The 12,994-nt window shown below is 40.6% G+C and overlaps 1 long non-coding RNA gene across 1 annotated transcript in view; it reads right to left on the bottom strand.

Moving 5' to 3' along the window:
- The window catches only part of LOC125183736 (uncharacterized), a 152,345-nt gene extending 147,706 nt beyond the window's left edge, over window positions 1-4,639 (bottom strand). Inside the window, exons 1-2 of the long non-coding RNA XR_010829425.1 lie at window positions 4,595-4,639; window positions 4,331-4,461 (exon numbers count right to left, since the gene is read on the bottom strand). This is a non-coding gene — a long non-coding RNA (uncharacterized lncRNA). The remainder of the gene's footprint in view (window positions 1-4,330; window positions 4,462-4,594) is intronic.
- Window positions 4,640-12,994: the final 8,355 nt, after the last annotated feature.

Here is a 12,994-nt window from a genome sequence, read left to right on the forward strand (position 1 = left end):
GTATGTAGCAGTAAGATATTCATATCAAAATCATTTAACATACATTTTGCAGTGAAGCTATGTGTGTTTTTGCTTTGAAATGTGTCTACATCTGCTATTTCTTGGAGTGCAGAGCATTGCATCTGAAAGCTGGTACTGGGTCCCCATGCCATTAGAGAGGCTTGGACCCCCACAAGGCAGGAGCAACAAAGATCTCCAGCAGGGTGGTAAATGTGCCTGAGCTGTGCCATCTGCTGCCAGCACTGCCACCCAGCTCCGTGGTGCCCTGGCATCACAGGGTCTCACTACAGCTGTACACCCACAGCAGTCAATAAGTCTGTCTGCACTACCTGTGTGATAAACTACACTGGCAACTTTTAATTACCTTCATATGGGGTGGGAATGTGTGGGGAAGTTGCTGTCTTATAGAAGAAATCATATCCTCCTCTTCCTTTTTCCCTTTCACGCCTGAGGTGACTAAGTCTGGCTACTGACTACATTAGGTCCAGGATTTCCTAAGCCTACTATTGGGGGCCACTCCTGAAAATTATGTACATTTTAGCAATATTTTGGATAGATTTCTTCCAGTTTGGGGCCCTCAACTTCGATCAAACATTCTACATATGTTGGCTCAATGGAAAGTGTTAAATTGATGTGGGATCAGACCCGTCACTAAGCGCAGCAGTGGTTTTCTTCTTCTGCCCACTCAACAATGTATTTTTGTTTAGTCTAATACCATCAGGCTTTCTGAAGAAAAATCTAACTGCCTACTCAATTCAGTGAAAGAAGAATAATAAAAAAATGCACTAAGAGGGAATAGGATTTTTTTTTCCCTAGAGATAGATTTTTTTTTTCAGTCTACACAATATTCTAATTTTTTAAAACTTAGAATCACAGACAAATTGCAGCAGTTGACAGAGGACTGAAGAACTATAGAAGCAACAGAGTCCAAGGCCTCATTGTGGACAATGTTAAGTGCACAGGTAACATTTTTTTTAAAGTCAGGATCTCTCCACGATAAGCTATATTGAATGTTCATCTGCATTTATCATTTCAGAAAATTTGAACAGCTAGTCATTGTTAGAAGTATGTGGCTAACTTGCACAATACCAAAAAAAAAATCAGTGAAATCTTTAAAAAAATATTTTGGTACCATTAAATTCTATACTGAACCCAAACTTTCTCTTTATGGAAAAAAGTGTATTTTACTAGTACTGCAATTAATGAATGCCAGTTTATCAAGTATACTTCCATTACACACCGGACTGCTGATAGCCCAGTTCTGCCTTGTCATAAAAGTTCAGCCTTTTATGATCCTACCACCTACATGCCTGCCTAACTCAATTTCATGCCCATCTTCCGGATATTTTTCTCTCTCTATTTCCTATCTTCGCCCAACCTTATCAGCTAAACAGAGGATGCATGTGGCCTATTTTCTCTGTAAACTGGCCGCCACCTCTTTGCTGGCCAGCTAGTCTCTGTTTCTCAAACAGCCAAATGCATTGAGCTAAATATGCCATGATATTTTTCTGGGTAGAAGACCTGACACAGTTATTCTCTGCTACCTAGCCTCAGTTTTCATAATGCATTGGTTCCTCTCTGCAATTTGGTTGATGTCCTGACTCTCAAGTTCAACAGTCTCTACAGGAGTGATTGATGGATGCAGAGGATTTGGAGCTCCTTAAGGAGCCAAGCCACAAACATAAACTGCCAGGCAAACTACATGTTAATAAGAAGTATTAGGATCAAAAACTTGCAAATATCTGAAACTGGAGAAAATACGTACCCAAAAGCACAGCAGAGCCAGTATACTGAAACAACATATGCAATTGCTTAAGTATATACCAAGAGGAGAGAATTTTGTATACCGTTTAGGGTACACCATAAAAAAATAATTAAATAAAAAACTTTCTGAAAAAAAATCCTTTTAGTTTCCATGACACTAAAAATTTGCCATCTGCTATATGGAATTTTGTTTTTCCCTTTCATTGTAATTAACTTTTTATTGAATTAATTACTCCAGGTGAGCTGGAAGCAGCTGTTCTACCTCACCTGGTGTGGTGTACCCACCCCCAGCCTTGCCATTCACCATTCAGATGCAAATTGTCCCACTCCCCACATGAAATCATTGGCGTTCACCCAAAAAAGCCTGCTAGCTACAAAAAACAATAGCATGGCAGGCAGCTGCTGCCACACAGAAGGAAAAAAAGTTTTAGAAAAAAAAAAAAGGACATATTCCCTGCTTGGTCATTTAAAGATGCGTATTCTACTGAATAAAGCAGGTGAGAAGATATCCTAGATAAACACAGAGTGAATTTTAAATAAATTAGACGTGGTACCTACAGGTCACTGACCCTTTTCGTACGTGAGAACGAATATTTTAGCTACCTTGATTCATTATACATGCATGCATTTTTCTGAATAGATGTATACATAAATGCACGAACAATGAATCAAACCTATCAGGAAATTAGGATAAAAGTAGTGAGCTGAACTGGATTATCAAGAAGTTCTTATAATCGCTATAACATCATAATCAAGCATACAGAAAAGGTAGGAGTCCTCATTAAAGTATCCTCAATTTGGAGATCATGAATGAATTCCATGCATGTTTTTAAAAAGTAGGACACAAAAAGTAAAAAAAAAAAAAAAAAAATAGATGAAAGCTTCTATAAGATAAAACAACATATTGCATACACTATTCTCTTCCCATAAGAAAGCAAAAAAAGAATAATCTGTTTTTAAGTTTCAGTCACTTAATCTATTTATTAAGTGTTCCATTGGTAAAAGATCAGTAGAATAGAAAAGAAGTGAATCAAATCAAATGGAGTGGTGAGCATGGTAATGGAAGCCAGATCCTTATGGACAGATGATTACCATATCACATCACACAATCTATATTTATTAAGAGTGTATTGAGATACTGTGGCAGCTTTTCACAACAAGGATGGCTTCCACCTCTCGGTGGTACCCAGGTATGTGCAGAGCCCACTACAGCAATGTGGCCTTCATTATCCTTGAGACAGCACACGCTGTTCCTTTTTCTGCAGTACCTACAAAGTCAGTAACTGTTCATGTGTTTTTCCCTTTTATAGCTTTGATGTATTTTTCCCCCTCCTCTTTACAAACCTGTTCAAAGCCTAGGTTAAATCTCACCCTGCTGAGAGACAGATGCAGGGATGAGGTCCCTATTATCTGAAGTACTGAGTTGTTCATAGACAGCAACAGAAGCAACAAAATAGGATTGTGCAGCACAGGCATACGTGTCATTGCTGTTAGTAAAGTAATTACAGATTTGGCACTAGGCAAGCTTTCTGCTTGCCAAGACACTGGATGGAAGTTTAAGAAGCAAATGATTATCCCTACTCAGGGCAAAGCTGGTCAGTCAATCTGATATCAATTCCTCTGATGCAGCAGCACAAGACTGTGGTTGACTTCTGTGAGAGCACGCAGGTTTCACTTAGCTGAAACCCATTTCTGAGCATATCTATCCTGAAACTGCATGACTCTTACAGGCAGTCAGCTCCAGTGACTCACTAGTAACAGTAACTTCATAACAAGACACTTTTCTGGTCAGAATGCAGAAGGCAAAAAAAATCTCAAAATACAGTCACGAGAAGCTCTAATTCAAACAGTCTACATACAGTATTAGTACTGCCAACCACATTTCTGGATAACTTGTATGCTTTTATGAGTGCTGTTGTGGAGCTCAGGTTTTACAAGGTATTGTCCTAGTCACCATTTCCTTTATTTGGTGCTTTGACATTGACAGTAGAACAACAGCTGCCCCAAATTTGCCTTTGGGAAAAGAGTTTTATATTGATCCCATTATATTTCAGAACATCAGTAAATCCACATATAGTAATAAGATGTTGTTTTTATTGCTGCTATTATTTGTACTACAGTAGGACCTGAGACGAGTGTCAATCATGGGCCAGGAGTCAGCCATTCTCAGTAGGCTAAGAGCAAGAAAATATGTTCTTATACCTAAAAACTTACAGTTACTCTCACTTCCTGCATATGACAATAGTACTACAGTGTATTTTGAAAGTTCTTGTTACTGACTAGAAGGTTCTTTCTTGTTACTGGCTGGAACTTTTTTACATTTTTGAGGCATTTAACATGTGATCAGAAATCAGAAACATACATGAGTAACGAAGACCAAATCTGTGACAGAAAATATATTGAAGAGATATCAGATATGAAGTAGAACTGTAGACAGCTTGACTGTGGAATAACACTAATGCAATATACTGTTGCTGGAAGCCAAGCCAGTATCTCAAACACTGTAATGCGCAGTGTGGACATAGCAGCTCAGGGCAGAAGCAATTGCACCACATCAGTTACTCACGTGAGCTGTCCTTTGCCTCCTGTCCGTTACTGTTGTGGTTTAACCCGGCTGGCAGCTAAACACCACACAGCCGTTCGCTCACCCTCCCAACTCCCTCTCTGGGATGGGGGAGAGAAACGGGAAAGTGAAGCCTGTGAGTTGAGATAAAGACAGTTTATTAAGACAGGAATATAATAATAACAATAACAACAATAGTGATAATGATAATAGTATTAATAATAATAATGTGTAAAAAAACAAGTGATGCACAATGCAATTGCTCACCACCCGCTGACCGATGCCCAGCCTATCCCTGAGCAGCCGGCCCCCCCACCCCGGCCAGCCACCCCTATATATTGTTTAGCATGACGCCAGATGGTATGGAATACCCCTTTGGCCAGTTTGGGTCAGCTGTCCTGCGTCTGTCCCCTCCCAGCTCCTGCTGCACCCCCAGCCTGCTCGCTGGCAGGACAGAGCGAGAAGCTGAAAAGTCCTTGGCCTGGTGTAAACACTGCTCTGCAACAATTAAAACATCAGCATGTTATCAGCGCTCTTCTCATCCTAAATGCAAAACATAGCACCCTACCAGCTACTAGGAGGAAAATTAACTCTGTCCTAACTGGAACCAGGACAGTTACCATATGCAATTTAGTGATGTACAGAGTGTAGTGGGTTTACTTGGCAAGGTTTTGGTAGCGGGGGGCTGTGGGGTTGGCTTCTGCAAGAAGAATCCAGAAGCTGACCCATGTTAGATAAGGGCCCTGCTGCTGACCAGAGCCGAGCCAATAAGCGGTATTGTTCGCACCTCTGTGAGAGCATATTTAAGAAAAAGAAAAAAAGAAGAAAAAAACACCAAACTGCTGCTACACAGCAGCTGGGAGAGTGAGAAGAGTGAGAAACAGCCTTGCAGGCACCAAGGTCAGTGCAGAAGGAGGGGGAGAGGTGCGCCAGGCGCCAGAGCAGAAGTCCCCTGTGGCCTGTGGTGAGGACCATGGTGAAGCAGGCTGTCCCCCTGCAGCCCATGGAGTACCAAGGCAGAGTAGATCTCCATGCTGCAGCCCGTGGAGGAGCCCCTGGTGGAGCAGGTGGATGTGGCCTGGAGGAGGCTGCTGCCCGTGGAGAAACCCCGGAGGAGCAGTCCCCGGGCCAGAGCTACAGCCTGTGGAGAGGAGCCCATGCAGGAGCAGGGGGTCTGAAGGGAGCTGCTGCCTGTGGGGGACCCATGCTGGAGCAGTTTGCTCCTGGGGGATGGACCCCATGGTACGGAACCATGTGGGAGCAGTTCTTGACGAGCTGCTGCCTGTGGGTAGTCCACGCAGGATCAGTTCGGGAAGGACTGCATCCCGTGCGAGGGATGCCACGTTGGAGCAGGGGAAGAGAGTGACTGAGAAGGAACAGCGGTGACAAAGTGGTATAGACTGACTGCAAGCCCCATTCCCCCATCCCTCTGTGCCACTCGGGGGGAGGAGGTGGAAGAGGGTGGATGGGGGGAAGGTGTTTTTGGTTTCTTTCCTTTGTTTCTCACTTCTCTAGTTTGTAAGTAATAGGCAATAAATCTTACTGTCTCCTTACTCTGAGTCTGTTTTGCCCGTTACGATAATTGTTGAATAATCTCCATTATCTCTACCCTTGAGCCCTTTGTGTCATATTTTCTCCCCCTTCCCCTTTGAGGAGGGGGAGGGAGAGAGCAGCCGTGGTGGAACTTGGCTGCCCATCCAAGTAAAACCATCACACAGAGTTGTTTGATAAGTTTCAGGTGGCCCATAAATTATATCACAGTGATAAATGTAAGGCACACATACAGTAAGGATAACTGAAATGTAAAGAGCTCTTTTTGAAGAGCAAAGTGTACAGACTGTAAAGAAATATTGTTCTTCTCAAATCTTACCTTCTAGAAATTTCTGCTAATTTTAACTACTAGCTCTAGCTGAAAAGCAGAGAGTAAAGAGGAGCAGGGCTATGATGAGCACAACTGCACGTTTAAATGAGCATTATTTTTTTCCAGTTATTAAAAACACATACATGCTTACAGTAGTCTTCATTCATATAGAGGGATCTCAATGAAATGTGTTTACATATTATTTCCCTAGTGACATACTTCAAAAAAAACAAAAACACAGCAATGACCCTTTAAGTAAATAAACGATTTGCTAGAACTGCACATGAACAGTATTATTACTGTAGCAAAATCCACTGATCCCTGGAAAGCCACTAGAGATGATTTCTGATATGCAGGGTTTATGGGAGTAGATGCAGGTATATCCCAGAAGGTTGCTAAGGAACTAGTCAGATCTGCAGAAAATGCATGTATCTGCGTATAAAATATACCCCTATTTTTTGGATTAGGCAAACTAAGAAAGCTATGTGAAATGAGATATTCACATCAAGTTCTCCTTACTTTCCTTAATCGAGAAACCCCTGAGAACTGTAACTACGAATAATTCAATCTTTCACTAACATTTGGTGCAATTAATAACAGTATTTTAAAGCTGCTAGCTTTGTATATCTTTTCATGCATAATTAAATGGTGTTGATAAATAAGTTTTCAGCCAAGGAGCAAGCTAGGTTTGGTTTTAATGGCAGCAGCTTCTCCTGGCTTCACTACAATATGATAACCTGACATTGCCCCATCTCCATACACCCAGCAGTTAGCTTTCTTTTCTGCCACCACTCCCGCACTTTCTTAATTGTGCTGGAATTTTATGCTCTGTCTGAATCAGTAGCAGCCTGTCTGCTTCCTTCTCCCTGCCACACGTGTTAGCTGTTTGAAGCTGCGGTCAGAACACCTCATTTTCTTACAAGTACTAGTCACATAAGGCATGGTTTTTGCAATGCGATTTTCTGTTTCATGCTTTCAAACAATTCCAAATGGAAATGCAAAATAAAGAAATCTAAAAAACAGAGAGGTACTAATGCATTAGATTTTCTGCTCCTGTGACTAAACGAGCCCCAGCTTTGAAGTCACAAAAGAAGTCCAGAGAAATTCCCCTTCTTAAACACATGCTCCAAATTTCTGTGGTGGCACTACATGCTTTGTCATTTCAGTTTCCTTTTATCTCATTAGAGAGTTCCTCTAGCACATTACTTTATTGCATTTGCCAAAAAGAAACCCTATGACAAGGGCTCTTGTTATGGATTTCACGTAATTTTCCACTTTTTCTAATGTTTTTATTAAAAAAAAAAGATTTAATTTCCAGCACTTTCTGGTAAATAGGAAAAATTTTAAGTTATGAACCAAAAAATTTGTATGAGTGATTTGTATTTCTCAATTAGATCATAAATAAAAATACTGAACTCCAGGTTTTAAAGAACACAAAGACATCCATTTTTTTTGGCGTGTGTGTGTGTAATTTAGCTGGATTTTTAACACAGGGCCCTTTACATATTTTGAAGTGGCATACATGGATGCATCACCATTTTAAGTCCCACCTATCTATCTATCTCTCTATATATGAAAACTATTATCTCTTATAGTTTTTCAGACTTTTAAATTCAGCTGAAGAAAGGCAAAAGTAGAAACGTGGTTACTTTTCATCAAAATGCTAGACTGCTGCTACCACCCCACAGCCTTGAAACAAGCTCTGCTCCTAGAGATAGAACAAGAACAAACTTTCTAGTTGTAGTCTCAACCTGCTTTCTCTTTTGATAACAAACTTCAGTCTGGGCTAAGTTGGTTAACTGCATTCAGTAACCTCTCATTTTCTTGTGAGAGAATGATTTGTAAAGGAAAAATAATTACAGATATCAGGGTTAGCAGCTTAGGGGCTATAGCACACTTACATTATTCACCCTCTCAGTTTTCCTCATTCAAGTTTTCCTGTTTTTCTTGTGATCACACAGCCCACGTTCCTGAAAGCTCAAAGTATCTCAGAGGTTTGCAGACCACCAAGCAGTCTCAGACAATTTGATAGAGACTTTCTCAGTAATAGTGGAATAAGCTGAAGAAGGGAACTTGGTATTTTTTTGCAGATCTGGTCTGGATTTGTGCTTCAGGAGAGCTGACTGAACGGAGAAATAACATTTTGTTTTCACTCATTATGTTCATATTCTGAGCTAAGTTTGGAGAGAGAAGCCTACATCCAAGTAGTTAAATCCATAGTTATGAACCTTGAAAGATCTTTAAAGGGCTTGAATACCTGTGAGCTTTGGGCACTGAAAATCAATGTTAACATGTGACATTAAAAAGTGACAGTGTAATGCACAAGCCAAAGTCTGAGTTGCAAAATGGCATCAGACCAGAAACTGAAAAAAAGGTTGGGTACCCAGACACCTTTAAAACTCTGAGTCCCTAGATGGGCTAAGATGATGGACTTCTGAGGGTGCCTTGATTCTCAAATGCCTGAGCAACTTCTGATTTAGGTTCTAGAGGTCACTTAGCCACCTTGGAATACTTTTCTCCCAGATACTAACTATGTGATTAAAGAGTCAGCTGCCTGTAAGGCTAATGGCTTGTTTCCCCAAACCAGGAAGGGCTAAAATCATGCCAAAACCTTTTTCAGGCTTTTACCTCTGGCTCACTTTATTAATTCAGGGAAAAAAAAATGAAAATAAAATAAAAAACAGTCAACCAACAAGAACCATGTCTTACAAAATATGGGGTTCAGGTGACCATTTTCACACGCTTCTTCTCTCCCTGCACTAAAGTCAACTTATCTCCTGTAGTTCTTCTTCTTAAAGGGCTTTGTCAGCTCTTGGTACCAGAATGCTTGGCTCAAGCACTGACAGATCCAAATAAGTCAGGGAACCGGCAGAAGTTTTGGACTCTGAGGCCCTTCCCTCTTAAAGTGGCTGCCTTCCCCTGCAGGAGTGCTTGACCTCAAACTTCAGGACTAGCATCAAACCCTTTAAGAAATCAGCCCAGTAAAAACGTAGTTAAGCACCTACTTGGATATTTGATTTCTAGCTTCCATTTTTTAAAATATGCCTGCTGTTTTGAAAGCCCATTGCTGAAAGGCACTGCAGAACATGGTTGTTGTTAGCATTAAATGTCTGCATTCTTAATTCATTGTGGAAAGGAAAAAGTGAGTGAGGCACTACTCTCATAATAAAAGCAAGGTGCCCATATAGGGACCTTAGCTTGCTTAGCAATGGACACCTACAGCTGTTTTGGGACTGACGTGCTATTTAATGTTGTCCCTGTCTCTGTTGTAACATTTCTACTAACATTCCCTAAGCAGAATAATAATTGGCAAATTTGTTCAAACCATGGCCCCAGAAAAAAAGACCACTCTATTACAGTGAGCCACAGTCCAGCACTCTGTCACTAAATAACATGAAGCACAACGATGGATGTCATTTATGTACTAGCATGTGCAGAACAAAGTCCCCATTCTATGAATGGCCAATAGTGCACACAGCTTAAAGATAAATGCTTAAAGTCTTTATAAAACGTGGAGGGGGAAAAGGACAAAGAAGGGAAATACAATGCTGCGCAGGGCAACCTTGAGTAGAAATGATCAGGAGCTATTTGCCTCTTTAAAATCTTCCAGGCTTCTTTCTCCCCAGTCCTACCTGATCTCAGACATTCTCGAAAGAAAAAATTTCAGAATCAGGAACTCTGAGTCACCCTTACAGACTGATAACCCATATCTTTTGGCCTAACGCCATATATATAAGAAAGTATTTAATGTTAAATAAACCTCTATGTCTTTTAACTCAGGGGAAGGGTGGTGTTTTTTTTCCCTTTGTTGTTTTGATCTTGTTTTGCTGCCATTGAGGTTAATGGGAGGGGAAATTTTAACACAGTTCAAAGCAGCTCTTTTTTAAAGCAGGCATAAGAGCACAGAGAATGTAGCCTAAGCAGTCATTAGCTTTTAGCTAGTACAACCAGGAAGGTTTGATCAGATTGTAATTAATTTAACAGGGCAAAAGAGAGAAAGGAGACAAAAAGATGAACAAGAGGGGAGAAAGAAAGAAAACAGACGTTAATGGTATTGCTTTAATTCATTCCTACATGTGTCTCCACAAGTCCAGTGAAAACAAATGGCTACTCTACCCTCCCTGCTCACACTGTAAATTTTATTTTTTGTGTCATCTGACAACTGTTACTGTCACTTAATCATTGCTAGAGTACTTTAGGTGGAAGTGGCACCTCACAAACCATTTGAAAAGACAGACTCCACCTGCCCCAAATGATCTATAATCCAGGGCCAAATCTTTATAAATCCTGTGGCTCTGCAACTCACATTTATTCCACAAGAGCTCAGGAGCTCTCAGGAGTCAGCACTATTCAGCTGGATCATTCTCTGAATGAAGTCAATGGGAATTTTGCCAATGACTTCATTAGTTGAAGTCGCAAGCTATAATTCAGTGAGCTAGGATGTCAGAGCCAGCAGATCAAGCTTAGAAGAGAAACTCATGAAAATGAAAACTTGGCAGCATGCATAACTCTTCTGTTTGAGGTGAAACTTCAGCACTTCGGTAGATAATAACCTGGAACAGGGGTAGGACTGTAGGAACAAATCCATCTTGTGCTACTCCCATGAATATCTGCATTGATTTCAGTGGGAGTTACTGGCCTGAGTAAGGTGAGGATTTAGAGGTACATGTTCCTACACAGTGCAACGCATGAACTGTAGACATTTACAAGCATTTCAGGACTAACACCCAGCCCATTAAAAACAGCAAATTAGCCACTTGGGATTAACCCTGCAGTATGATATTCATTATTCACCAGCACAGCAATCCAGCAGAAACTAACTACGAAGTCTGATATTCATTAAACCACAGTACAGCATCTCTGCAGTGGTCTGTCTTTCAGCCCTGTGTGTGTGCAGTTGTGTGTCTGTGCTTATGTACATGTACTACAAAATATGATGGCAAGAGGGGGGGACATATTTTATAAAGGACACCAATTCAGCACAAGCAGTGGCTGGCCTCACAGGGATCTCTAGTAAATATGCCAAGTAACGTTTGGCTTCCAGGTCAGACAATTTTTTTTAATCCTAAATCTACTCATGCAAAGACACAGCTTATAGCTTGCAGATGGCTCATTCTGCTGATCTGCCAGTATTCCCACTCAGACTGTGGAATTATATCACATGAGCAAGGGGATTGCTGTCTTTTTTCATGGCTTTGTTATTGCAGGCAAATAAATATATAAATAAATATAGCTTAACAGAAAATAAGAAGAAGGATCCTGAATTCATATTTTGGTGGAGAGTCTTAAATTTAATTTAAGACAAAAATAAAGGCAAACATGAGCTTCCCATCAAACATTATCTCTTATTCATATGTTTATCAAGGCAGCCAGAAACTGAGGATGGAGTATATATTCTAAATAAAGGACGCACTAAAATTTATAGGCAGAAGTTTCTTTTTTTCTCTCACTACAGGGTTTACCTGTGTTTTCCATTGCTTTGCAAAATCTTAATACCATTTCCCCTAACAATGCCAATAATTAATAATGATTACCGTTATAAATACCAGGAGCTTCAAACTCATGAATACCACAAAGAATGATAAATGAGTATGAAAGCTTAAAATCAAATCCAGCTAAGGATAAACAAACTATTTACATGATATTAATATCAACTAAAAAATTTCAGTAGCATTGCACCTTTTTAAAGCAGGGACAATTATATTAATTCATTGAAATTGTTTACAGATTGTAACAATAAGTACAGAAAGTCTGACCTGTGAAATCTGCAGTCAGAAAAAAAAAATCCATTGATGCAATTGGAGCTAAGAAAAAAGAAAAAGTTTTTGTTTTTTCCTTTGGAAAATAATTTGGGTTGATAAAAGGTATTGACATATTTTTGATGCAATCAGATGGTTTCAACTGAAAAATCTACTTCTTAATAAATGAAGGGCTAAGTGTTTCACAACGATTCCAGGATGAGAGAGAGAGAGTGGAGAGACCCCACTGGGAAGGGCCCAAAAACGGGCCTTGAAGATGATTAAGGGACTGGAGCATCTCTTCTATGAAGAAAGGCTGAGAGCCAGGACTACTCAGCCTGGAGAAGAGAAGACTGGTGCGTGGGGGATCTCAGTGTGTGGAGCCAGACTCTTTTTGGTGATACCCAGTGCCAGGACAAGAGGCAGTGGGCACAACCTGAAACACAGGAGGTGCCATCTGAACATCAGGAAACACTTCCTTAGTGGGAAGGAGACTGAGCACTGGCACAGGTTGCCCAGAGAGGTTGTGGAGTTGCCCTCTTTGGAAATATTCAGAAGCTATCTGGACAACCTACTCTAGCTGTCCCTGATAGAGCAGGGAGGTTGGACCAGATGACATCCAGACATACCTTTCTACCTCAACCAATCTGTGATGCATCACGTGAAAGATGACGTCATTAACCTCAAATGAATTCTCTTTCATTTGGGTGAGGAAAGTGAAATAAATCTGGGTTAACCCGAATTATTTTTCCTCTCTTTCCTCCATTCATCCAGTAAACTGGAAAACTGACAGCCCTACTTTCAGCACAACCAATCTGGTGCCATTCCTGGTTCAGTTTTCCTTCTGACAATGATCCTAAAATAATTGGTACTAGGTGACCCCCTATTTGACCTATTCGCCTTTTTTCTGGCTGTACTGCCATGTTCTCATCCCTGAATATATATCCACAGCAATTAATTTAACTGAGCTTTTATGCTCAGCTTGAGTGTAAGTGAACTTTGCAGCACAGAGTGACCTAAAATGAATAAAAGGAACCTGTTATCAGTGCAGTGGCCCTGTTCCCTTTG

The sequence above is a fragment of the Anser cygnoides genome, chromosome 2 (genome assembly GCF_040182565.1).
Source record: "Anser cygnoides isolate HZ-2024a breed goose chromosome 2, Taihu_goose_T2T_genome, whole genome shotgun sequence".
In the NCBI taxonomy this organism is placed as follows: Eukaryota; Metazoa; Chordata; class Aves; order Anseriformes; family Anatidae; genus Anser; species Anser cygnoides.